Source organism: Pan troglodytes, chromosome 7 (assembly GCF_028858775.2).
Source record: "Pan troglodytes isolate AG18354 chromosome 7, NHGRI_mPanTro3-v2.0_pri, whole genome shotgun sequence".
Taxonomy (NCBI): Eukaryota; Metazoa; Chordata; class Mammalia; order Primates; family Hominidae; genus Pan; species Pan troglodytes.
Genome location: NC_072405.2, coordinates 73,604,371 through 73,630,160, shown reverse-complemented (window position 1 = coordinate 73,630,160; position 25,790 = coordinate 73,604,371). Strand labels below are relative to the sequence as shown.

General features: G+C 33.8%; 1 long non-coding RNA gene across 2 annotated transcripts in view; it reads right to left on the bottom strand.

Annotated features, from left to right (window-relative positions):
• The window catches only part of LOC107976503 (uncharacterized), a 151,949-nt gene that overhangs the window by 121,261 nt on the left and 4,898 nt on the right, over positions 1-25,790 (bottom strand). The gene's annotated exons all lie outside the window — the stretch shown is intronic.

Below are 25,790 nucleotides of genomic sequence, written 5' to 3'. Positions count from 1 at the left end.
CATAAACAGCAAAATAACGCTACAGTTTTGGACAAGGACTGCAAAAATAAAAGACAGTATTTAAGTAGGCGCATGCATGTAGGAAGGATGGCTGGTCCCACCGTGCTGTTCCAAGCTGAAATATATGTATGAATGAACATTAGGACTGGCATCTCTTCTTTGAAGCAGTGAGATTTTTCCTTGGGGGGAAAAAGGGGAAGTACTAGGAAAAATAGTAAAATTCCTCTTTTATCTTTCCCTTATATCCATCTCTCTTCTTTTCTTATCTTTTTTATCATTGCAGCCTGCTATATGCATAATACACAGAATGTTAGGTAGAGATTAATAGGTGTTCCCAGTGTCAGAGGGTAAAGGGGCCTTCTCACTTCTCAGTTCTTGGTGTCATACTTTTTTTTTTTTTTTTTTTTTTAGTATAGGGATATTGAGGATCAGCAAAAACACTTGCATGTGAACTTTTCTTTCACCAATTAAATGAGATGCAATGAAAATCTTTCAAAGTGTGCTTGAGCATTCAGAAAAACAGAGTACCTAGAAACTCCACTGGCACACAGCACTTCAAAACTAAAGAGAATTTGTATGCACTGGGCAACAATATGCAAAGAGTCAATTCCCAATCCTCGGTGCCAATAGATGATGCAGACTATCACAAACTGTGGATGATCTAACAGCCATTTGTGCTTGGCATTGATAGGCTTTTGTGATTTCATTTTGCCAGAAATTTTCCTGTTAGTTTAGGAAAAATGAATGCATTATTTCTTGAGCATACAGGAATGATGCACATGAATAACAGGTTGAGGAAGGATGATCCAAAGCATGTAATCTGGCCACTATCAAAAGTCAGCCATTAAATCTTGGATGAAGGGGAGCTAGACAGGAATCAGTAGCTATTAGATACCTGTATTGAACTGTGTATTTTACATTGAACATATAGAAAAATCCACAAAATCACCCTAGGTAATATTAACCCTGTTTTGTAGATGAGAAAATTGATCTTCAAAAGGACAATTAACATATTTCTACAATTTCTCAGACTTTATGTCAATGGGGAGGCTTCTGTTTGTTTATGGCTATTGTTTGCATTTATTGCTTATACAAGGTGTCAAGTTCTGTGCCATTTTTTCCTGTATCCTTTTGTCTTTCAACTCTATAGTTGCCTCAGAGTGAGCCCTGTGAAAACTAGGGCTTCAGGGAGCAGAGCTACAAACCACAAAAGCAAACCATTCTGCCTCTCTAATGGAAATATTTTCACCACTATTCTGTATGTTTATGTACTTGAAGTGTAAAATAGTACACAATTTAAGTAATTTAGTTCTCATTTTATGTGATTATCTTATAAAAGATATATAGTAATTATAATAATCATTGATGAAAATACTAACTAACCTTTATTGAGCACTTGCCATGCCCTGGAAAGTAATTCCATGATTTACATACTTCTTAATTCTTATTTTACATATTAGAAATTGTAGCACAAAAGAAATAAGTCTAAACTTAGAGTTTTTAAAAATACTAACATTTGAAGTCGACCTAAATTTTGTGCCTTACAAAAGAAGATAGCCTATTTATATGTTTTATAATAACAGGCACTTTGGTTTTATTTTTGTCACATTGTTCTGTGACTGTTGGTTTTAGTTTTTGCACATGCCTTGTTTGTCTTCTAAGCAGTTTTACTAGACATTTTAGTTTGGTTCAGTTTCTTTCCTTTGACTTTTTTTCATCTTCACTTTGTTACTCTCTTATGTGTAAAAAATAAGTTCCGATTTAAATCTACATTATTTTTAATATTTTAAAACGCATTTATATTTATATGTTCTTTACTTCCAAGTTCTTATAGATATGAGAATTAAAAACCAGAATATATTTGTCTTAAAAAGTACATATTACATTCTTTAAGTATATGTTTAACTTTTATATTAAGCTTTATATCATATTGACAATAATTACTTATGCAACTGTTTAACTGTTTTTACATTCAGTTCCCAGGTACTCTCCCCGACTCTGCCATAACACCCCCATTGTTATTATTTAATATCTATTTATATTCGGGTAAGTTGGAGGGTACCTTCAGGTACCTTCACATAATATCTGTTAGAAGAGTACATGGATTTTTATTTGATGAACTCTTACATGTCTGATATCTTTGCTGCTACATATGTACATTTAATTTACTCAGTAACTTTATCAACACTTTGTACATATCAACTGATTTTATTCCCACACATGAGCCACAATTAAGATCTGAGGCTAACCTGTTTGTTTTATAGGTAAGCAGTTTTGCTGAATGCTTAGAGAATATCTTTATTTTCTTTACATTTTTAACATTTCAGTAAGAAATATTTTCGATAAACGTTGTTTCTCATTAATTTTACCAATTTCATGATGGGGGCTTTTAATGTGCATACTCTTGTCTTCCTTTAGCTCAGAAAACATTTTCAGTATTATGCCATAATTGCTGATATTTCATCTTTCCTTCTTCAGAAACATTATTTATATATTGAATCTACAGCCTATACATTAAAAAAAGTGTTCCATCATTTTCCTTTTTTTAAATTTTGTTTTTAATAGACAAATCACAATTATACATGTTTATGATGTGATGTTTTGTATAATAATCAAATCAAGGTAATTAGCACATCCTCACCTCATTTATCATCTCTTTGTAATGAGGACATTAAAGATTCTCTTTTCTAGCTATTTTGAAATATACAATACCTTATTAATTATAGTCACCCTACTGTGCAATAAACACCAGAACTTATTTCTCCTGTCCAACTGTAACTTTGAACATGTTAACCAACCCCTCCCCATTCTTCCTCACTACCTTCTCCAGCCTCTGGTAACCACTGTTGTACTCTCTACTTTTATGACATCAACTTCTTTAGATTCCACGAGTCATATCATGTAGTATTTGTCCTTCCATGCTTGGTTTATTTCACTTAGCAATGTCCTCTAGGTTCATCCGCATTGTCACAAATGACAAGATTTCATGCTTTTTTGTGGCTAAATAGTATTCCCTTGTGTATATACACCACACTTTTTTTGTCCATTCATTTATTGAAAGATACCTAAGTTGATTCGATATCTTGGCTATTGTGACTAGTGCTGCAATAAACTTGGGAGTGCAGATAATCACTTTGACATACTGATTTCATTTCCTTTGGATATATATCCAAAAGTGGGATTGCTGAATCATATGGTAGTTCTATTTTTAATTTTTTGAGGAACCTCCATACTCTTTTACTTAATGGCTGTACTAATCTACATTCCCATCAATAGTATATAAGAGTTCCCCTGGACCCCTTTGTTACACCTTATACAAAATTAACTGAAAACAGAATAAAGACTTAAATGTAAAACCCAAAACCATAAAAACCCTAGAAGAAAACCTAGGCAATACCTTTCAGGACATAGGCATGGGCAAAGACTTCATGATGAAAACACAAAAGCAATTGCAACAAAAGCCAAAATTGACAAATGGCATCTAATTAAACTAAAGAGCTTCTGCACAGCAAAACAAACTATCATCCAAGTGAACAAACAACCTACAGAATGGGAGAAAAATTTTGCAATTTTCTGACAGAGGTCAAATACCCAGAATTTACAAGGAACTTAAACAAACTTACAAGAAAAAAACAACCCCATCAAAAAGTGGGCAAAGGATATGAACAGACATTTCTCAAAAGAAGACATTTACGTGGCCAACAAACATACGAAAAAACGCTCATCATCACTGATCATTAGAGAAATGCAAATCAAAACCACAATAGATACCATCGCACACCAGTCAGAATGGCAATTATGAAAAAGTCAAGAAACAATAGATGGTGAGACTGTGGAGAAATAGGAACACTTTTACACTGTTGGTAGGAATGTAAATTAGTTGAACCATTAGGTAGGACAGTATGGTTATTCCTCAAGGATCTACAACCAGAAATACGATTTGACCCAGCAATCCCATTACTTGGTATATACACAAAGGAATATAAATCATTATACTATAAAGATACATGCACATGTATGTTTATTGCAGCACTATTTATAATAGCAAAGTCATGGAACCAACCCAAATGCCCACCAGTGATAGACTGAATAAAGAAACTATGGTACATATACACTATGGAATACTATGCAACCATAAAAAGGAATGAGATCATGTCCTTTGCAGGGACATGGATGAAGCTGAAAGCCATCATCCTCAGCAAACTAACATGGGAACAGAAAACCAAACACCACATGTTCTCACTCATAAGTGGGAGTTGAACAATGAGAGCATATGGACATAGGGAGGGGAACAATACACACTGGGGCATGTTGTGTGGTGGAGGGTGAGGGGAGGGAACTTAGAGGACAGGTCAATAGGTGCAGCAGATCACCACGGCACGTGTATACCTATGTAAGAAACCTGCACGTTCTGCACATGTATCCTGGAACTTAAAGTAAAATTAAAAATAAAAAGACAGAAAGGAACATTTTAATTTCTTTGAACATTTCTGCTGAGTTCTGAGAAAACTTTTCAAGTTTATCCTCCATATTACTGGGTATATTTTCTGCATTGACAATTCTGCTTTTAAAATTTGCAATGAAAATTTTATATTTCTTCAACTTAATCATTATTTTTAAAATACATTTATACTATATATATAAATTTAGCATATTTTATAGTTTATATACATATAACATATACATTTTAAGGCAATGTTTTAATTTTTCCAAGCTCTGTTTAATTTCATCCTGCAACACATTAGCTAGTTTCCTTTGCATCTCAGCTCATTGACTTCTCAGGTATTCTTTTACTTCTGTGTTAGTAAATAATTGACTGTAGCACACAGAGGGATTAAAAAATGAATGCAAGTGAGCTCAGTTAAATTAATGCAAGAGACAGAAGAGCTATTTAGAATTAAATGTTACTGTGATAGCTCAGTCTTTACAAGACAACTTGAGAATCTCTTGTATTCTAGATAAGGGTAAAGTTAATTGAGTAGGAAGAGAAGAGAAAGATGCATTTAGAGGCTTTTAAAGAACTGCACAAGAATACAAAACAATTAAGTAAAATCTAGATTATGCCTTGGCACTAGAATTGATGTGGATATGCCCAATATCCCATAAATAATTTAGAAGAACTACAGAGATGAATGCCCCACAGTTAGTCTGATGGGGCCACCAAGCAAACAGAACTTGGAAATTAATGTCAACATGATCTCATTTGCATCATAGGTTGACAAGACCTAAGGGCAGAGGGGTTATACTAGTAATCATGACACTACGACACATTCAATTAAATTATTACCAAACACTCTTACTGCAACGCTTTAGCAATCCTTACATCAAAATTCCCAACCTCGATCTCTTTCTATGGAGATCAAATAGACCTAGAATGAATGGTCTTAGAAGTTGGGATTTGAACATCAGCCTCCACTATAGCCCCATAGCTGGGTGATTTTCCATTTTGAAAACATCTATTTTCAGCTCATTTCCCTTTCTATGTTTATCATTCTTCTATGTGGGAAACTGGACAAATCTATAAAATAGATGTCAAAGTTCTCACTTTTCTCCCTCTGCTTATTGTGACCATTTGTGTTCCTTTTGGAGTATTTTCTAATCTAAGCTGGGACTTAAAACAACTGGAAAACACACATATTCTCTGAAAATTATTGATTCTCTCCTTTCCCTTCACATTCTTGTTCCTGTTAAGCCTCTTCAGATACTAGGAAGAAAATAACTCACTTCTCCAGAACTTTCACAGCTACAGTGCCCCCTTGTGCAACTTGATAAGGGCTAGGATGGCAGGGATCCAAGAAAAAGAAAAAAAGGCTCAAATAGGGTTATTTTAGGGTTTTTGTTTCCAAATATATAGAGGAGCCAAAATGCATTTTCACACACAGCAGGTTTTTTTCTTCTTCTTTCATTGCCTATATAAAGGAAAACACTTTGTTTTTAAGAGGGGAAATCCACCTCTGAGATTATGGAACACTGACACAGCATCATTCATCTTGGCAAAAGTTGACTGAGCAGATGATGTAGATCCACTTAACTTGGACTCAATCAAAGGTTTTGCTATTTTCATTTCACAGGCCAGATGTAGCTCATCATCGGTTGGAATCAATTCCAGAAGAGGTGTTAGAGTCTGTTGGTCCAAGAGAAAGTCTGATCCAGGCACCAAAAAGAGCCATGAGGAAAACGGATACTATCTCCACTGATCTCCCAACAATTTAGGTAGTCCAATATTCAGTTCATATTAAGCAGTGGGATAACCTAGAAGTGATGCTATTTTAGTGAGTTTATAAGTTATTAAATTCACAGTCATTGTGAAATCATCTTCCGTGTTCTATTTCTGTAAATATAATGTTATATCTGAATGGATGGGGAAACTGAATAATTAATAATACATACACTTGGATCTTCAACAAATCAGAAAAGCTGGAAAACAATTCCATGCTAGAGATGCATCTAATTGGGCTACTTGAGTCATCTGTGTTGACTACAATCTGACCAACAAAGGCTTTATAATTTGTTACCACAGCTCTTACATTTCAAATGAAAACAAATGCTCAGTTTATTTAATAGAATACAATGAGTCAGTAATTTCTGATTGAAATAAATTTATAAATTTTTTAGAATCTTTATAGTAATCTTAATGTGCATTGCACTAGATATTTCTCATTCCCATAAATATAGGCACTCTAATTTGAATTTCTCCAAACATCCTTCAAAAACCATGTAGATCAATAACGAGCAAAGAAAAACAGATGATGTAAAACTAATATTTAAAATATAATTCAAAGTTTTTCAAAATAAAAAAGCTCTGAACATACACAATTACCAATATAAGTTCTAAGATGTATATATACACTCACACATCTATATACATGTATACATATATACACACATATATACACACTTATGTGTATACATACACACTTATGTGTATACATATATACACACTTATGTGTATACATATATACACACTTATGTGTATACATATATACACTTATGTGTATATATGTAAATATGTGTGAGTGTATATATATACACACACACACACACACACACATATATAAAATATATGTACACACACACATATCTCCCACCATGTACCTGGAAAAATTTCCTCAGCATAATGAACTCTGAGACATAGCATAGTGAAACTATTAGACTTTAAAGATAAACAGCCAGAAAATCTCTTGTCTATCAAGGAAAATGGGCAAGACATTTACAAAGGAAAGGAAATGAAACTGGCATCAAATTCTCAAATGGAACTTAAAAACAAGAAAATAAATAAAATTTTCAAATAATTTGTGACAGCTGTGAAGTAGGGATTATATTACCTAGTCAAGCTGTCTTTTATGTATCAGTGTACATAAAACAGTGTTAAACATGCCAGAAGTTAGAATATTATACTTAGAAGTCTTTGCTAAAGAATCTTTAAGAGGATACTTCATCCAACCAAAAGATGACTGGGGAAACTTCAAAGTATGTATTATGAGGGCTGAATATATTTAGTTATATATCTAAGACTAAAACAAAGCTCAGGGTAAGGATGGAAAAATGCTTTATTTTCTGCAAAACAGAAATGACACATTTTATAATGGGTGGAGAAGAGAGATAGATTAAAAATAAAATTATCACACAATAATAGGTGAAGGTCAAAGAATAATATTTAAAGCTGATAAAAAATAGTAGAAAACAAATTGAGGAAAACAGGGCTAAAGATATTAGAAAAGAGTTTTAGAATAAAGTTAACCACTAAAGTTTAAAATGGTCTAAATACAAGAAAACAAAACAAAAATAACCTGGTTAAAGAAATATAAAAAATATAAGATAATATGACAACTGAACCCAAACTTATAAGTCATATCAATAATTGTAAGTGGGCTTAACTCACCTTTAAAACAAAGATTTTTAAACAGGCTCTCAAAGCAAAATATAACTATTCTACATATAAGTGACACTTATAAAGAAACACGCTAAAGCTAAAAACAAAGTGATAGGAAAATATATACCATTCAAAAGCAAACTATTAAGAAGCAGGTTCTGAGATTTTCATAACAGACAAGGTAGAATTCAGGCCACAAGCATTAAACAAGACAAATAACACTTTGCAATGCAAAGGCTTATAATAACATATGGCAATTGACTCAAAACAACAGACAATTTTATAAAGCAGAAGCTTTGGGAGTTTCATGGAGAAATGGTTACTAATAATTGTAAAACTTAAAATACCACTCTCTATTTAAAATAGGTCAAGTACATTTTAAAGAATAAGTAGGTATACAGAAGAATGAAAAGCAATATAATAAATAATGTAAATATTATGTTGTATATAAAAATTAACAGTGAGAAAACAGAGAATATATCTTATTTGCAAGAATATATAGAACTTGTGTACATATTTCAGAAAGGTATTAAATTCTATGTCAAAATTATTTAAACAACATTCTGGGTTTACAATATAATAAAACTAGAAATCAATAACCAAAATTTAAAAATTTCTTCATCTAGAAATTTTAAACTCTCTAAATAACTCTTGGTAAAGAGAAAGCACAACCAATATTGTAGAATTTCTAAAATATTTTTATTATAAAAACATTTCATCTCAGTAAACATTGATTTTTAAATGATACTTAAAAACATTGTTTAATCTTAAATTTAAGGTTATAAGAAAATATAGTAGAAAAACTAGAATGCTCTTAAATTTTCTAAATTATAAGAAGGACTCTATTATAAAAGATTACAAAAGAAAGCAACTTTAATGATTGAAAGCCTAATATAAAAAATGGGATTTATATCCAAACAAATCTGACATATCAATAAATATAAATGTAAATTGGACAAATTCCTAGAAACATACAACCTACCAGGAATGAATCAAGAAGAAACAGAAAATCTGTGAAGACCAATAACGAGTAAGGAGATTATATTAGTAATTTAAAAAAAAACTCACCAAAAAAAGCCCAAGACCTGATGATTTAATGGCTAACTTCTACTAAATATTTAAAGAAGAACTAACAGCAAACCTTCTAAAATTCTTCAAAACATTAAAGAGAAGGAAAAACTCCCTGACTCATTTTACAAGCCAGCATTACCCTAATATGAAAGACATTAATAGAAACTATAAGAAAATAAAATTACATGTCAACATCCCTGATGAATAGAGATGCAAAAATCATTAATAAGATGCTAGCAAACCAAATTCAACAGCACATTGAAAGGATCCTTCACCATAATCAAATAGAATTAATCACTGTAATGCAAGGACGGTTCAACATACATAAATCAATAAATATAATATACTATATTAACTGAATGAAGGACAAAACATCATTTTAATAGATGTAGAAAGGGCGTTTGACAGAATTCAATATTTTTAATAACAAAAACTCTCAATAAATGTAGGTATGCAAGGAATGAAGGAACACAATAAAGGCTATATATCATAAACCCAGGACTAATATACTCAACAGTGAAAAGTTGAAAGCTTTGTCTCTAAGATAAGAAACAAGACAAGTATGCCCACTCTCATTATTACTATTTTAAATAGTACTAGAAATTCTAGCCAGAGCAATTAGGCAAGAAAAAGTAATTAAAAGTCATCTAAAGCAGAAAGGAAGAAGTTAAATTGTCTCTGCAGATGGCATAATCTTATATGTAGAAAACCCTGAAGACACCACTAAAAAACTACTAGAACTATAAACAAATTCAGTAATATTGTAAGATACAAAACATTAAAAACTCAGTAGCATTTCTATACCCTAAGAGTGAATTATCTAAAAAAGAAATCAAGTAAACAATTTACAATGACATAAAAATAATAAATAAAATCCTTAGAAGTAAATTTAGCCAAGGAGGTGAAAGATCTCTACACGTAAAACTATGAAACATCAATGAAAGAAATTAAAAAATTACTCAAAAAAGGGAGAGCCCACTGAGCCTAGTACCAGCATATACTCCACAGCCTATGTCTTGGCACCATGAATCATGCTTTCCAAGCCTCTTCACTTGCACCAATATCAGCCTTCCCTCAAACTATGAGATGCTCAAGAAAAAGCATGAGGAAGCCATGTTGGAGGTACCCCCACAGCTTGCTGCCGTAAAGTCCACCATTTTCAACATCCACAGTAAGACCTCTGTGTCCATCATGTTGCCTGGTCCCTGTTCAACACATTGTTCATCAATTGCTGCTTCCTGAGACTTGTCACATAAACTTAACCCATGAAGTCTAGGGACCAAAAGATGGCAGGCCATGTGACTGGGCCCAGACTTATACCTCCATTGATAAGTGTATGCACATCTGTGCCCTGTTCTTTGGCATCCTTCTGACCACTAGATTCATCAGATTTTGGGTCACTGATTTAGTGATGATCTTCTCAGCAATTTCACAGGTGATAGGGAATCTCTTAGGCTACTATTAGCTGCTTTTGGACTTCAACCCATGTCTTCCACTGTCTACTGCTGGCCTTGCATCTTGTACTTCTTAACTTTCCCCCTTAACCCCACATCTTTACACAACAGTTTATACACACATCTGTCTGCAATGGAATTTAATAAAATGTACATGTTTATAAAGAAAAAAGATACTGTAGAAGATACAAATTTAAAGATAACCTATGTTCATGGATTGAACAAATATTGTTAAAATGTCCATACTACCCAAAATGATCTGCAGATTCAATGTAATCTCTATGAAATTTCCAGTGGAATTTTTCACAGAAATTGAAAAACAATTATAAAATTCATATGGAACCACAAAGAATCTTGAATAGACAAAGTAATCTTGAATAAAAAGTATAAAGCTACCAGCATCATACTACATAATCTCAAAATACATTGCAAAGCTAGAGTAATCCAAAAAGCATAGTACTGACATAAAAAATAGACACACAGACCAACAGAACAGGACAGAGAGCCCACAAATAAATCCGTGACTTTATAGTCAATTGATTTTTGACAAAGGTGCTGAGGACACAATGGGGAAAGTATTGTCTCTTCAATAAATGGTGATGGGAACTTTAGATATCCATATGCAGAATAATGAAATTGTACCCTTAGTTCACACTATATACAAAACTCAAAATAAATTACAGACTTATATCTGAAACCTAAAACTTTAAATTGACAAAATATTTTTTAAAAGCTTCTTGACATTTGTCTTGGCAAAGATTTTTGAAATATAACCCTAAAAGCACAGGGAACAAATACAAAAATAGGCAAACGGGATTGTGTCAAACTAAAAAGCCTCTGTGAAGCAAAGGGAAAAAATAAACAGAATAAAGAGACAATCTGTGTATGGGAGAAAATATCTGCGAACCATATGTCTGATAGAGGTTAATATTGAAAATACATAAGGAACACAACTCAGTTGCAAGAAAACAAATAACCCAATGAAAAAATGGACAAAGGACCTAAATAGATATCTTTCAAATAAAGATATACAAATGGCCAGCAGGTGTATGAAAGACAATGCTTAACCTCAATAAACATTAGGGAAATGTAAATTAAAACTAAAATAAAATAACACTTCACACTTTAAAGGATGGATATTATCAAATAGACAAAAGATAATAAGTATTGAAAGAATGTGGAAAAAGGAAACCCTTGTATGCTGTTGATGGAAATGTAAATTAGTACAGCCATTATGGAGTATGAAGGTGCCCCAAAAAATTAAACATAGAACTACCATATGATTCAGTACTATCACTTCTGAGTGTATATTAAAAAAATCAGTATCTCAAAGACATATTTGTATTCTCATGTTCACTGCAGCATAATTCACAATAACCAGAAGAGGGAATCAACCTAAATTTTCATTGACAGATGAAAATGTGGTATATATACAATGGAATATTATTCAGCCTTTAAAAAGAAGGAAATGCTGGAATTTATGCAACAACAGATAAAGAAAATGTGATATATATGCAATTGAATATTATTCAGCATTAAAGAGAAAGAAATCTTTTCACTTGGGACAAAATAGATGAACCTTAAGGACATTACGCTAAGTGAAATAAGCTAGGTACAGAGAGACAAATACTGCATTTCACTTATATGTGGAATCTTAAAACTTGAACTCATAAAAGAAGAGAGTAGAATGGTGGTTGATAGGGGCTGGTGGAGATGGGGGACAATGGAGAGATGTTGATTTATGGGCTCAAAGTTTCATTTAGACAAGATCAATAAGCTCTGAATATCTATTGTACAGCATAGGGACTATAGTAAATAGTAATGTATTGTATACTGGAAAATGGCAAAGAGATTAGATTTAAATTTCTCTTCAAAAACTGACAAGTATGTGAGATAATGGATTTAAATAATTTGATTTAATCATTTCACAATGTATACATATATCAAAACAACACGTTGTACTCCATATATATAAGTAGTATTTATTTGTCAATTACACCTTAATAAAACTAAACACATGTAAATGGAATAAACTCTCTAATCAGATCAGTAAAGAAACAAAACTATTTAATATTCAAGAAACACTTGAAGCAAAATGTCAAAAACTGATTTAACATTAAAGAATAGAGAAAGCATACCAAACCAATGCAAACTAAAAGAAACCATGCAAAATAGTATTAATAGAAAACAAGGTTGGATTTATTTACTAATGATTCATGCATAAACATATATGTATTAAATATTTACTGTGTATCAAGGACTCTTAAGTGCCGGAATCATAGTGCCTCACAAAAGAACAAACAAACACACAAAATAGACAGTACCTGTAAAGTAAGGAACATAATTAAATATATGGCAGACAAAAATCAAAATAATAGATAAAAATCAGAGTGAATAAAATTTTTAAGGAGATATGTATTTTTAATAAAAACAATATGAGAATCCAATGAGATGTCTAGTAGATAAATTAGTATGCAGAAGTTGATATTTAGACATAAAACAATACCCTACTGATATGTATAAAAAATTATCTTATTTTGATAACCACAAAGACAAAATGTATCAGGAAAATTCTTGCTAAGAAATATGTAGTCCAAGACAATTTAAAAACTAAAGTACATGAATAAGGCTTGAATAAATTAAAAGCCCTATTTTTTAATATGATGACTGAATCTTGTAAGGGTCAATTATCCCTAAAATAATTTAAAAATTAAAAAATTGAAATAAAAAATACTAATAGATAATGTTAGGAACTAGATAGACTGATTCTAAACTTCATATAAAAATAAATATGCAGGAATAGCCAAAAAACTCTAATAAGCCAGTGAAATAGACCTCAGACGCGTTAAAATATGTGATAAACCTACAGAAAGTAAAGTAGTTTCATATTGGCACATGAATTGGTAAGGACATCAATAAAACAGAGGAGAGTCCAGAAATATATCCAAATATATAACAGAAATTTGATATTTATTTTATATAAGTGGTAACAAGATATATTAGTAAAAGGTACTTATTCATACCTTAAAATACTCTAATACTTTTAATGCATTAAAAATAAATAAAATGAGACACCTCTTACTTCTTATATAAAAATATATTCTGAATGGGTTTAAATTTTAAACATTAAAGTTAAAACTTAAAACTGCTTTTAAAAATTATGGGGATTAGTATTGCCTTTTGAGTCAGACACAGTTCACAGAAGACAGAAGTAAGAACTTTCATTAAAATGTTTACATTAAAAACAAAAATCCTTACATTAAAAAAAGTCAAAATGACAGTGAAAAATTTGGACTAAAACTCTTTTTTATATATAAGAATCATTAATATAAGAAAATGTCTTATTTGCACAAAACTAATAAATTAAAGAAAAAAGAAATTCCTCAGTGTAAAGAAATGAAAATACAGATGATTTTGAAACATGTTTAACTTTCATTTAAATAAATGTAATTTTTTAAAGCTACAATTTTGTCATCTATTAGGAAAGATAAGACATGTATTAATACACAGTGTTGGTAAGAATACAAGGAGGCAATTAGTGTTATAAACTGATATAAAATTAGACTTTATATGATATATAGTATGTGAATAAAAATATATTTGAAGCATAACTTTTACCTCTATTTAGAAGGTGGAAACCTGCAAGAAACCATTGTTCTTGTAGTAAGAAACACAAACACAATTAGCTGAAAAGCCCCCAGATCATAGATTTTGTTTATGTACAAAAGAACCAAGAACACAAATAAGCCTTTAGAGTGAACTAAATGTCAGAAAAGAATGACCCCTTTATAGGAAAAAAGATATCTACTATTGTCCTTGTCTGTGGAAGAGTAGCAAGAGACGGATCTCAATAAACAATGACAACAAGGAAAACTTGCAAGCATCCAAAGAAAAATGACACACCATATAAAGAGGAACAACAACATCAATGACCATTCACTTTTTATCAGAAACAATGGAGATGAGAAGACAAAGAACACCATCTTTAAAGTGTTGAAATATAAAAATTGTCAAACTAGAATTCTAAAATCAGTGAAAATACTATTCAGAAATCAAGATGAAAAAAAGATGACTCAGAGAGACAAAAGCTGAGAGAATTTGACAGCAGCAAACCTATTCCACATAATACATGGCAGACAGAAATTAAAATAATAGATAAAAATCAAAGTGAATAAAATTTTAGAAGTGACAAGATTATTTGTAATAAAAATGACATGATCATTCAATGAGATAGCTAATAAATGAACAAATATGCAAAAGTCAATATTTTAATATAAAACAATATCCTACTGATATATGTAAAGAAATTGTCTTATTTTGGTAGCTACAAAGACATCTACTGTATCGTACTGTATCATATTGTATTGACCCCCTATAAAGGGGTCAAACTCTACTGCACTACAATAGATGCTAAAAGAAGTTCTTAAGCATGAAGGAAAATGATATGAAATAGAGCCCTGGATTTACAGGAAGAAATAAATAGTTCTAGATAAGATAATATCTGGATCCATAAAATTCTGTTATATATATTTTTAACTGCTTTAAAAGATTATTAACTATTTAAAGCAGTATATTTTACATCTTTGTTCTCATAATCTTGTACCTACTCTGACATGTTTTGGCTGTGTCCCCACCCAAATCTCCATTTGAATTGTATCTCTAAGAATTCCCACATGTTGTGGGACAGACCCAGGGGGAGGTAATCATGGAGGCTGGTCTTTCCTGTGTTAGTCTCATGGTAGCAAATAAGTCTCATGAGATCTGATGGGTTTATCAGGGGTTTCCACTTTTTCTTCCTCATTTTCTCTTGACACCACCATGTAAGAAGTGCCTTTTGCCTCCTGCCATGATTCTGAGTCCTCCCCAGCCATATGGAACTGTAAGACCCCTTTTTCTTCCCAGTCTTGGTTATGTCTATTAGAAGTGTGAAAAAAGACTAAACAGTAAATTGGTACCAGTGTAGAGGGGTGTTGCTGAAAAGGTACCCAAAAATGTGGAAGCAACTTTGGACTTTGGAACTGGGTGACAGGCAGAGGTTGGAAAAGTTTGGAGGGCTCAGAAGAAGGCAGGAAAATGTGGGAAAGCTTGGAACTTCCTAGGGACTTGTTGAATGGCTTTGCCCAAAATGCTGATAGCAATATGGACAATAAGGTCCAGGCTGAGATGGTCTCAGATGGAGATGAAGAACTTTTTGGGAACTGGAGCAAAGGTGACTCTTGTTATGTTTTTGCAGAGACTAGCAATATTTGTGGAAGTAGAGATTTGTGGAACTTTGAATTTGTGAGAGATGATTTAGGGTATCTGGAAGAATTTTCTAAGCAGGAAAACAATCAAGATCTGACTTGAGTACTGTTAAAGTCATTTTGTTTTATAAGGGAAGCAGGGCATAAAAGTTTGGAAAATTTGCAGCCTGACTATGCAATAGAAAAGAAAAACCCATTTTCTGGGGAGAAATTCAAGCCAGCTGCAGAAATTTGCATAAGTAGCAAGGCGCCTAATATTAATCTCCAAGACCATGGGGAAAATGTCTCCAGGCCATGCCAGAGACCTTCACGGCAGCCTCTCCCATCACAGGCCCTGAGGCCCAGGAGGAAAAAATGGTTTCGTGTGCTGGGTCCAGGGTCCCTGTGCTGTGTGCAGCCTAGGGACTTGGTGCCCTATGTCCAAGCTGCTTCAGCCATGGCTGAAAGGGGCCAATGTACAGCTCAGGCTGTGGCTTCAAGGGAAGCCTTGGCAGCTTCCATGTCATGCTGAGCTTGTGGGTGCACAGAAGTCAAGAATTGGGGTTTGGGAACCTCCACCTAGATTTCAGAAGATGTATGGAAATGCCTGAATGTGCAGGCAAAAGTTTGCTGCAGGGGCAGGGCCCTCATGGAGAACCTCTGCTAGGGAAGTGCAGAAGGGAGGTGTGCAGTCAGAACCCCCACACAGAGTCCCTACTGGGTCACTGCCTAGTGGAGCTGTGAGAAGAGGGCCATCATCCTCCAGAACCCAGAATAGTAGATCCACTGACAGCTGTGTGCCTAAAAAAGCCACAGACATTCAACACCAGCCCATGAAAGCAGCTGGGAGGGAGGCTGTACCTTGCAAAGCTACAGGGACGGAGCTGCCCAAGACCATGGGAACCCACCTCTCACACCAGCATGACCTGGATATGAGATGTAGAGTCAAGGGAGATCATTTTGCAACTTTAAAATTTGACTGCCTCGCCTGATTTCAGACATGCATGGGCCCTGTAACCCTTTTGTTTTGGCCAATTTATCTCATTTGGAATGGCTATACTTACTCAATACCTGTACCCCCATTGTATCTAGGAAGTAACTAGCTTACTTTTGATTTTACAGCTCATAGACTGAAGGGACTTTCCTTGTCTCAGATGAGACTTTGGACTGTGGACTTTTGGGTTAATGTTGAAATGAGTTAAGACTTTCAGGAACTGTTGGAAAGGTGTGATTGATTTTGAAATGTGAGGGCATGAGATTTGGAGGGGCCAGGGGTGGAATGATATGGTTTGGCTCTGTGTCTCCACCCAAATCTCATCTTGAATTGTATCCCCCAGAATTCCCACGTGTTGTGGAAGGGACCCAGTGGGAGGTAATTGAATCATGGGGGCCAGTCTTTCCAGTGCTATTCTTGTGATAGTGAATAAGTCTCATGAAATCTGATGGGTTTATCAGGAGTTTCTGCTTTTGCTTTTTCTCCATTTTCTCTTGCCACCACCATGTAAGAAGTAACTTTCACCTCCTGCCATGAATCTGAGGCATCACTATCCATGTGAAACTGTAAGTCCAGTTAAACCTCTTTTTCTTCCCAGTCTCAGGTATGTCTTTATCAGCAGCATAAAAACAGACTAATACATACTCTTATAAAAATAAACTATAATATATATTTATTTTAGAGTAGACTCAGAGAAGAGAGACTATATAACTCTATAACATATATGTATAAATGCATTATGTGGATTATAATATGAAATATTTATATATTAACATATGTAACATACTTATATTAAAATTGTATCAATATCACAATAGAAGATAAAGTATACTAATATTATTTTATATTGTTTTGTGTTTTATAAAATTCATAAATACAGAAAAATTAGAACAATTATTTGAAGGTAGATCATGATAATTTAATGTCTAGAGTGACCATCAAAACAGGCAAAGAAATATAGCTTAGAAGTCACTATAGAAGACAACCAGGAATACTAATAAATTACCATTCAACAAAAAGAGAATAAGAACAAAGAACAAATAGGAAAATTACATGTAAATGCATTATTGTAAATGAATTAAGCAGTTCAATTAAAAGACAAAGATGGTAGTATCAAAGAATAATACCAACCCAAATGTTATTTAAAAGAAGCACACTCTAAATACGAAAACATGTAATATAAAAGGGCAAAAGAAAACATATCATGCAAGCCTAGAACATTATAGCATGGCTTTAATAATATCAAATAAAGTAGACTTTAAGATGAAGAAAATTACCAGAGATAAGGAGGAAAATGTTACAATAATACCAGAGAACAATTTATCTAAAAATTAAACAATCTAAAATGTATATGCCACTAACATCAGAGCTTCAAAATACATGAAGCAAAAATGGAAAAAACTAATTGGAAAAATGAAAGGTCAACAGTAACAGTTGGAAATTTTAGTATTCTTCTCACAGTAATTAATAGAACAAGTAGACAACAAAAATTCATTACGGACAGGGAAGACCTGAACAACCTTAATAATTGCCTTGAAACAATTGACATTTATAGAATACTCTATCCAATACTACCAAATACACATTTGTTACAAAAAGTACAAAATGTAACATTCCACAAAATAGGCCATGTATTAGGCCATAAAGCAAGTTTCACTATTAAAAGATTAAATTATACATATAATGTCAGACATAATATAATTAAATTAGAAATCAATACCATCGGATATCCAGAATAGTCCCAAATATTTTAAAATAAAACACTATGTGTCAAAATAATTCAAACATAAATGGAAAACTAGAAATATTTTGAACTAAATAGCTAAAGTCTAATATGGAGCTAAAATTTATGGAGCTAAAGTAGTTCATAGCAAAGCATCAGGGCACAGGCCGGCATCACACCTGCTATCTAATGCCAAAGGGAAATTTTCAAAAGTTACGAGGAAGAACAGTTATCATAACCCCTGGGCTCAAGCTATTTGTTTGGCTAAATAGAAACTTGTCAGTCTGTGGATTTTGACCTTTTGGATACTATTGATTGGAAATATTTACTCAAGCTGGGAGATACTGGTAGCCCACAGAAAGAGAGTTGGCGTTGGCTGGGCTCCTTGGGGTTGTTATTAATGCAGCTGCTCTCAACAAAGCCCCTTCACGTGTGTGGCCCTGATCCAGACCCTACCTAGCTCCTTTCATTACTTCCTTTATTCTCCCTTTCTCCATCCTCAGCCTAGAGAATTTTAAATTCTGGATGACAGGGAAGCCTTGCTCTTTAGATCATTTCCAAAATCCTAAAGAATTTTTCAGGGATAGAATCTTTTAGTTCTGTTTGTTGTTGTTATACTACTTTACTGAAGCAAAGGAAACAGCTGACAGAATTGGCTTGGGAGACTGAAAGGAAATGTCAAACCAACTTTCTTACTTAGGGTTCTCTAAATTAGACATCATGATTTTAACCACTGTATTAGTCAAGATGGCATAGGATATGCTGTAGTAGCTCTCAAAAACTAAATGTTAATATCTGAACCTAGCAACAGTTTATTTCTCACTCAGTCTATTATAGATTAGGCAGATGTTCTCTATGAAATGATTCAGTGAACATCTATGTTCATAAGAAATATTTGTCTGCAGTTTTCTTTTAATGTCTTTAATTTTGATCTTAGGGTAATGCTAGCCTCATAGAATGGGTTGGGAAGTGTTCTCTCTGCATCTATTTTCTGGATGAGATTACAGAGAATTGGTCTAAATTATTTGTTAAATGTTCAGTAGGATTCTTTAGTGAAAAAAAAAAGTGGGACTGTTGATTTTTTTGGATGAGCATTAGTTCTTGATTTAATATTTTTAATAGATATAGTCCTACTCAGATTATCTACTCTTTTCTGAATTTTGGTACCATGTGATCTTTAAAAATATGTTTATTTAATATAAATTATCACATTTGTTGGTATACAATTGTTTGTTGCATTATTTTATTGTCCCATTAATATTAATGGGATTAGTAATAACACCTTTTATTTTTAATATTTATGAGCTTATCTTTTTTTCTTGGTTACTGTGAATAAAGGTTCATCAATTTTATTGACATTTTCAAAGAGATAGCCTTTAAAAAATTTAATCGTGGTAAAACACACATAACTTACAATGTACCCTCTTAATGACTTTTAAATACACAATTTAGTGTCATTATTACATTTACATTGTTGTACAACCATCACCACCATCCATCTCTGGAATTATTTTTGTTTTGCCGAACTGAAACTCTATATCCATTAAACAATAACTACATTCATTCCTGTCCCCTATTCCTGGCAAACACCATTCCACTTTCTGTCTCTATGAATTTGACTACTCATGTAGGTGGAATCACACCTAATAGGACTGGTAACATTCAACAAAATAGGCCATGTATTAGGCCATAAAGCAAATTTCACTATTAAAGTATTTCATTATATGTATATACCATGTTTATCCATTCATCTGCTGATGGACATTTAAGTGGATTACAGCTTTTGACTACTGTGAATAAAGCTTCTATGAGTAAGGGTGTAAATATCACTTTCGGACCCTGCTTTCAATTCTGGTGTATAACCAGAAGTGACATTGCCAGATCATATGGTAATTATATGTTTAATTTTTCTGAAAAAAAAATTGCCATACTATTTTCCATACTAGCTGCACTGTTTTACATTCCCATCAACAGTACTCAAGGGTTTTGATTTCTATGCATCATTACCAACACTTGTTATTTTCTAGGTTTTGTGTAGTAGCCATCCTAATGGGTGTGGAGTTGGAATCTTGTTGTTTTGATATGCATTTTCCTAATGTTTAGTGATGCTGAGCAACTTTTCAGGTAATAATTGGCTATTTGTATATCTTTTTTGGAGAAGTATCTGTTTACCTAAGTCCTTTGCCCTATTTCCAGTCATGCTGTTATGTGTTTTCATTGTTGTTGAGTTGCAGAAGATTTTTCTTTTTTTTTTTCGGGGGGTGGACTGAGTTTCGCTCTCGTTGCCCAGGCTGGAGTGCAACTTCAGGATCTCGGCTCACCACAACCTCTGCCTCCCAGGTTCAAGCAATTCTCCTGCCTCAGCCTTCCAAGTAGCTGGGATTACAGGCATGAGCCATCATGCCCAGCTAATTTTGTATTTTCAGTAGAGATGGGGTTTCTCCATGTTGGTCAGGCTGGTCTCGAACTCCTGACCTCAGGTGATCCACCATCTCAGCTTCCCAAAGTGCTGGGATTACAGGCATGAGCCATTGTGCCCAGCTGACTTACAGGAGTTCTAAAAATGTATTGTGGATACTAACCCTTCATCCTATATATTTTTTTCAAATATTATCTTCCATTATACGGGTTGTTTTTTATTCTGTTGATTGTACATTTTGATTAAATTTTTATTTAGTCTATCCATTCTTTTCTTATATCACATTTGCTTTGGGTATCATATCCAAGATATTATTGCCAAGTCCAATGTCAGTTTTTTTCCTACATGTTCTCATGGAATTTTATAGTTTTAGATTTTACATTCAGGTTCTTGATCCATTTTGTACATGGCATAAATTGAGGATTCAACTTCATTTTTTAAAAATATGGATATCCAGTTTTTCCAGTACCATTTGTCAAAGAGACTCCTTTCTCCATTGAACACCCTTGGCACTCTTGTGAAAAATGACTTAACCACATGTTAGAGGTTTTATTTTGGGGTTCTGTATTCTAATTCACTGGTCTATACATCTGTCTTTATGCCAGTACCACACTGTTTTGATTACTGTAGCTTTGTAATAAGTTTGTAAATCAGAAAATGTGAAACATAACTTTTTTTTTTCAAGATTGTTTTGGTTTACAGGGTTCCTTGTATTTCCTTATGAATTTCAGAATCAATTTTTCTATTTCTGAAAAAAATACCATTAGAATTGTCATAGAGATTGCAATGAATCTATATTACTTTGTGTGCTATTGATATCTTAACAGTATTAAGTTTTCTAATACATGAACATAGATGAATTTCAATTATTTGTGTCATCTTTAATTTCTTTCAGAAGAGTTTTGCAGTTTTCAGTGTAAAGTCTTTTGCCTCCTCTGTTAAGTTTATTCTTAGATATTTTATTCTTTCTGATGGTAGCATAATTGGAATTATTGTCTTAATCTTCTTTTTTGATTGTCTATTGTTAGTTCATGGAAACATAACTAACTTTGTGTGCTGCTTTTTATCCTACAGCTTTACTGAATTTATTAGTTTTAACAGTTTGGGGGTTCTTTTGTGGAATCTTTAGGGTTTTCTATGTATAAGATAATGTCATCTGTGAACAGACATAATTTAAGGATGCCTTTTCTTATCCTTACCCAATTGCTCAGGCTAGGACTTTCAGGGTTATGTTGAATAGAAGTATCAGAAGCAGGTATCCTGGTCTTGCTTCTGATATCAGAGAAAAAACTTCTACCCTTTCACTATTGAGTATGATATTAACTGTGTGCTTTTCATACAGAACATTTATTATGTTGAGGTAGTTTCCTCCCATTTCTTTTTATTATTATTATTATTATTATTATACTTCAAGTTTTAGGATACATGTGCACAATGTCCAGGTTTGTTACATATGTATACATGGGCCATGTTGGTGTGCTGCACCCATTAACTTATCATTTAGCATTAGGTATATCTCCTAATGCTATCCCTCCCCCCTCCCCACACCCCACAACAGGCCCCAGGGTGTGATGTTCCCCTTCCTGTGTCCATGTGTTCTCATTGTTCGATTCCCACCTATGAGTGAGAACATGCAGTGTTTGTTTTTTTGTCCTTGCGATAGTTTGCTGAGAGTGATGGTTTCCAGCTTCATCTATGTCCCTACAAAGGACATGAACTCATCATTTTTTATGGCTGCATAGTATTCCATGGTGTATATGTGCCACATTTTCTTAATCCAGTCTGTCATTGTTGGACATTTGGGTTGGTTCCAAGTCTTGGCTATTGTGAATAGTGTCACAATAAACATACGTGTGCATGTCTCTTTAAAGAGCATGATTTATAATCCTTTGGGTATATATCCAGTAATGGGATGGCTGGGTCAAATGACATTTCTAGTTCTAGATCCCTGAGGAATCGCCACACTGATTTCCACAATAGTTGAACTAGTTTATAGTCCCACCAACAGTGTAAAAGTGTTCCTATTTCTCCACATCCTCTCCAGCACCTGTTGTTTCCTGACTTTTTAATGATCGCCATTCTAACTGGTGTGAGCTGGTATCTCATTGTGGTTTTGATTTGCATTTCTCTCACAGCCAGTGATGATGAGCATTTTTTCATGTGTTGTTTGGCTACATAAATGTCTTCTTTTGAGAAGTGTCTGCTCATATCCTTCACCCACTTTTTGATAGGGTTGTTTGTTTTTTCCTTGTAAATTTGTTTGAGCTCATTTTAGATTCTGGATATTAGCCCTTTGTCAGATGAGTAGGTTGCAAAAATTTTCTCCCATTCTGTAGGTTGCCTGTTCACTCTTATGGCAGTTTCTTTTGCTGTGCAGAAGCTCTTTAGTTTAATTAGATCCCATTTGTCAATTTTGGCTTTTGTTGCCATTGCTTTTGGTATTTTAGACATGAAGTCCTTGCCCATGCCTATGTCCTGAATGGTATTGCCTAGGTATTCTTCTAGGGTTTTTATGGTTTTAGGTCTAACATGTAAGTCTTTAATCCATCTTGAATCAATTTTTGTATAAGGTGTAAGGAAGGGATCCAGTTTCAGCTTTCTACATATGGCTAGCCTGTTTTCCCAGCACCATTTATTAAATAGGGAATCCTTTCCCCATTGCTTGTTTTTGTCAGGTTTGTCAAAGATCAGATAGTTGTAGATATGCGGCATTATTTCTGAGGGCTCTGTTCTGTTCCATTGGTTTATATCTCTGTTTTGGTACCAGTACCATGCTGGTTTGGTTACTGTAGCCTTGTAGTATAGTTTGAAGTCAGGTAGCGTGATACCTCCAGCTTTGTTCTTTTGGCTTAGGATTGACTTGGCAATGCGGGCTCTTTTTTGGTTCCACATGAACTTTAAAGTAGTTTTTTTTCCAATTCTGTGAAGAAAGTCATTGGTAGCTTGATGGGGATGGCATTGAATCTATAAATTACCTTGGGTAGTATGGCCATTTTCACGATATTGATTCTTCCTACCCATGAGCATGGAATGTTCTTCCATTTGTTTGTATCCTCTTTTATTTCCTTGAGCAGTGGTTTGTAGTTCTCCTTGAAGAGGTCCTTCACGTCCCTTGTAAGTTGGATTCCTAGGTATTTTATTCTCTTTGAATCAATTTTGAATGGGAGTTCACTCATGATTTGGCTCTCTGTTTGTTTGTTATTGTTGTATAAGAATGCTTATGATTTTTGCACATTGATTTTGTACCCTGAGACTTTGCTGAAGTTGCTTATCAGCTTAAGGAGATTTTGGGCTGAGACAATGGGGTTTTCTAGATATACAATCATGTCATCTGCAAACAGGGACAATTTGACTTCCTCTTTTCCTAATTGAATACCCTTTATTTCCTTCTCCTGCCTGATTGCCCTGGCCAGAACTTCCAACACTATGTTGAATAGGAGTGGTGAGAGAGGGCATCCCTGTCTTGTGCCAGTTTTCAAAGGGAATGCTTCCAGTTTTTGTCCATTCAGTATGATATTGGCTGTGGGTTTGTCATAGATAGCTCTTATTATTTTGAGATACATCCCATCAATACCTAATTTATTGAGAGTTTTTAGAATGAAGGTTGTTGAATTTTGTCAAAGGCCTTTTCTGCATCTATTGAGATAATCACGTGGTTTTTGTCTTTGGTTCTGTTTGTATGCTGGATTACGTTTATTGATTTTCATATGTTGAACCAGCCTTGCATCCCAGGGATGAAGCCCACTTGATCATGGTGGAGAAGCTTTTTGATGTGTTGCTGGATTCGGTTTGCTAGTATTTTATTGAGGATTTTTGCATCAATATTCATCAAGGATATTGGTCTAAAATTCTCTTTTTTTGTTGTGTCTCTGCCAGGCTTTGGTATCAGGATGATCCTGGCCTCATAAAATGAGTTAAGGAGGATTCCCTCTTTTTCTATTGATTGGAATAGTTTCAGAAGGAATGGTACCAGCTCCTCCTTGTACCTCTGGTGGAATTCAGCTGTGAATCCATCTGGTCCTGGACTTTTTTTGGTTCGTAAACTATTAATTATTGCCTCGATTTCAGAGCCTGTTATTGGTCTATTCAGAGATTCAACTTCTTCCTGGTTTAGTCTTGGGAGGTTGTATGTGTCAAGGAATTTATCCGTTTCTTCTAGATTTTCTAGTTTATTTGCGTAGAGGTGTTTATAGTATTCTCTGATGGTAGTTTGTATTTCTGTGGGATGGGTGGTGATCTCCCCGTTGTCACCTTTTATTGCATCTATTTGATCTTCTCTCTTTTCTTCTTTATTAGTCTTGATAGCAGTCTATCAATTTTGTTGATCTTTTCAAAAATCCAGCTCCTGGATTCATTGATTTTTTGAAGGGTTTTTTTTATCTCTATTTCCTTCAGTTCTGCTCTGATCTTAGTTATTTCTCACCTTCTGCTAGCTTTTGAATGGGTTTGCTCTTGCTTCTCTAGTTCTTTTAATTGTGATGTTAGGGTCTCAATTTTAGTTCTTTCCTGCTTTCTCTTGTGGGCATTTAGTGCTGAAAATTTCCCTCTACACACTGCTTTGAATGTGTCCCAGAGATTCTGGTATGTTGTGTCTTTGTTCTCGTTGGATTCAAAGAACATCTTTATTTCTGCCTTCATTTCATTATGTACCCACTAGTCATTCAGGAGAATGTTGTTCAGTTTCCATGTAGTTGAGTGGTTTTGAGTGAGTTTCTTAATCCTGAGTTCTAGTTTGATTGCACTGTGGTCTGAGAGACAGTTTGTTGTAATTTCTGTTCTTTTACATTTGCTGAGGAGTGTTTTACTTCCAACTACGTGGTCAATTTTGGAATAGGTGTGGTGTGGTGCTGAAAAGAATGTATATTCTGTTGATTTGGGGTGGAGAGTTCTGTAGATGTCTATTAGGTCCGCTTGGTGCAGAGCTGAGTTCAAGTCCTGGATATCCTTGTTAACTTTCTGTCTCGTTGATCTGTCTAATGTTGACAGTGGGGTGTTAAAGTCTCCCATTATTATTGTGTGGGAGTCTAAGTCTCT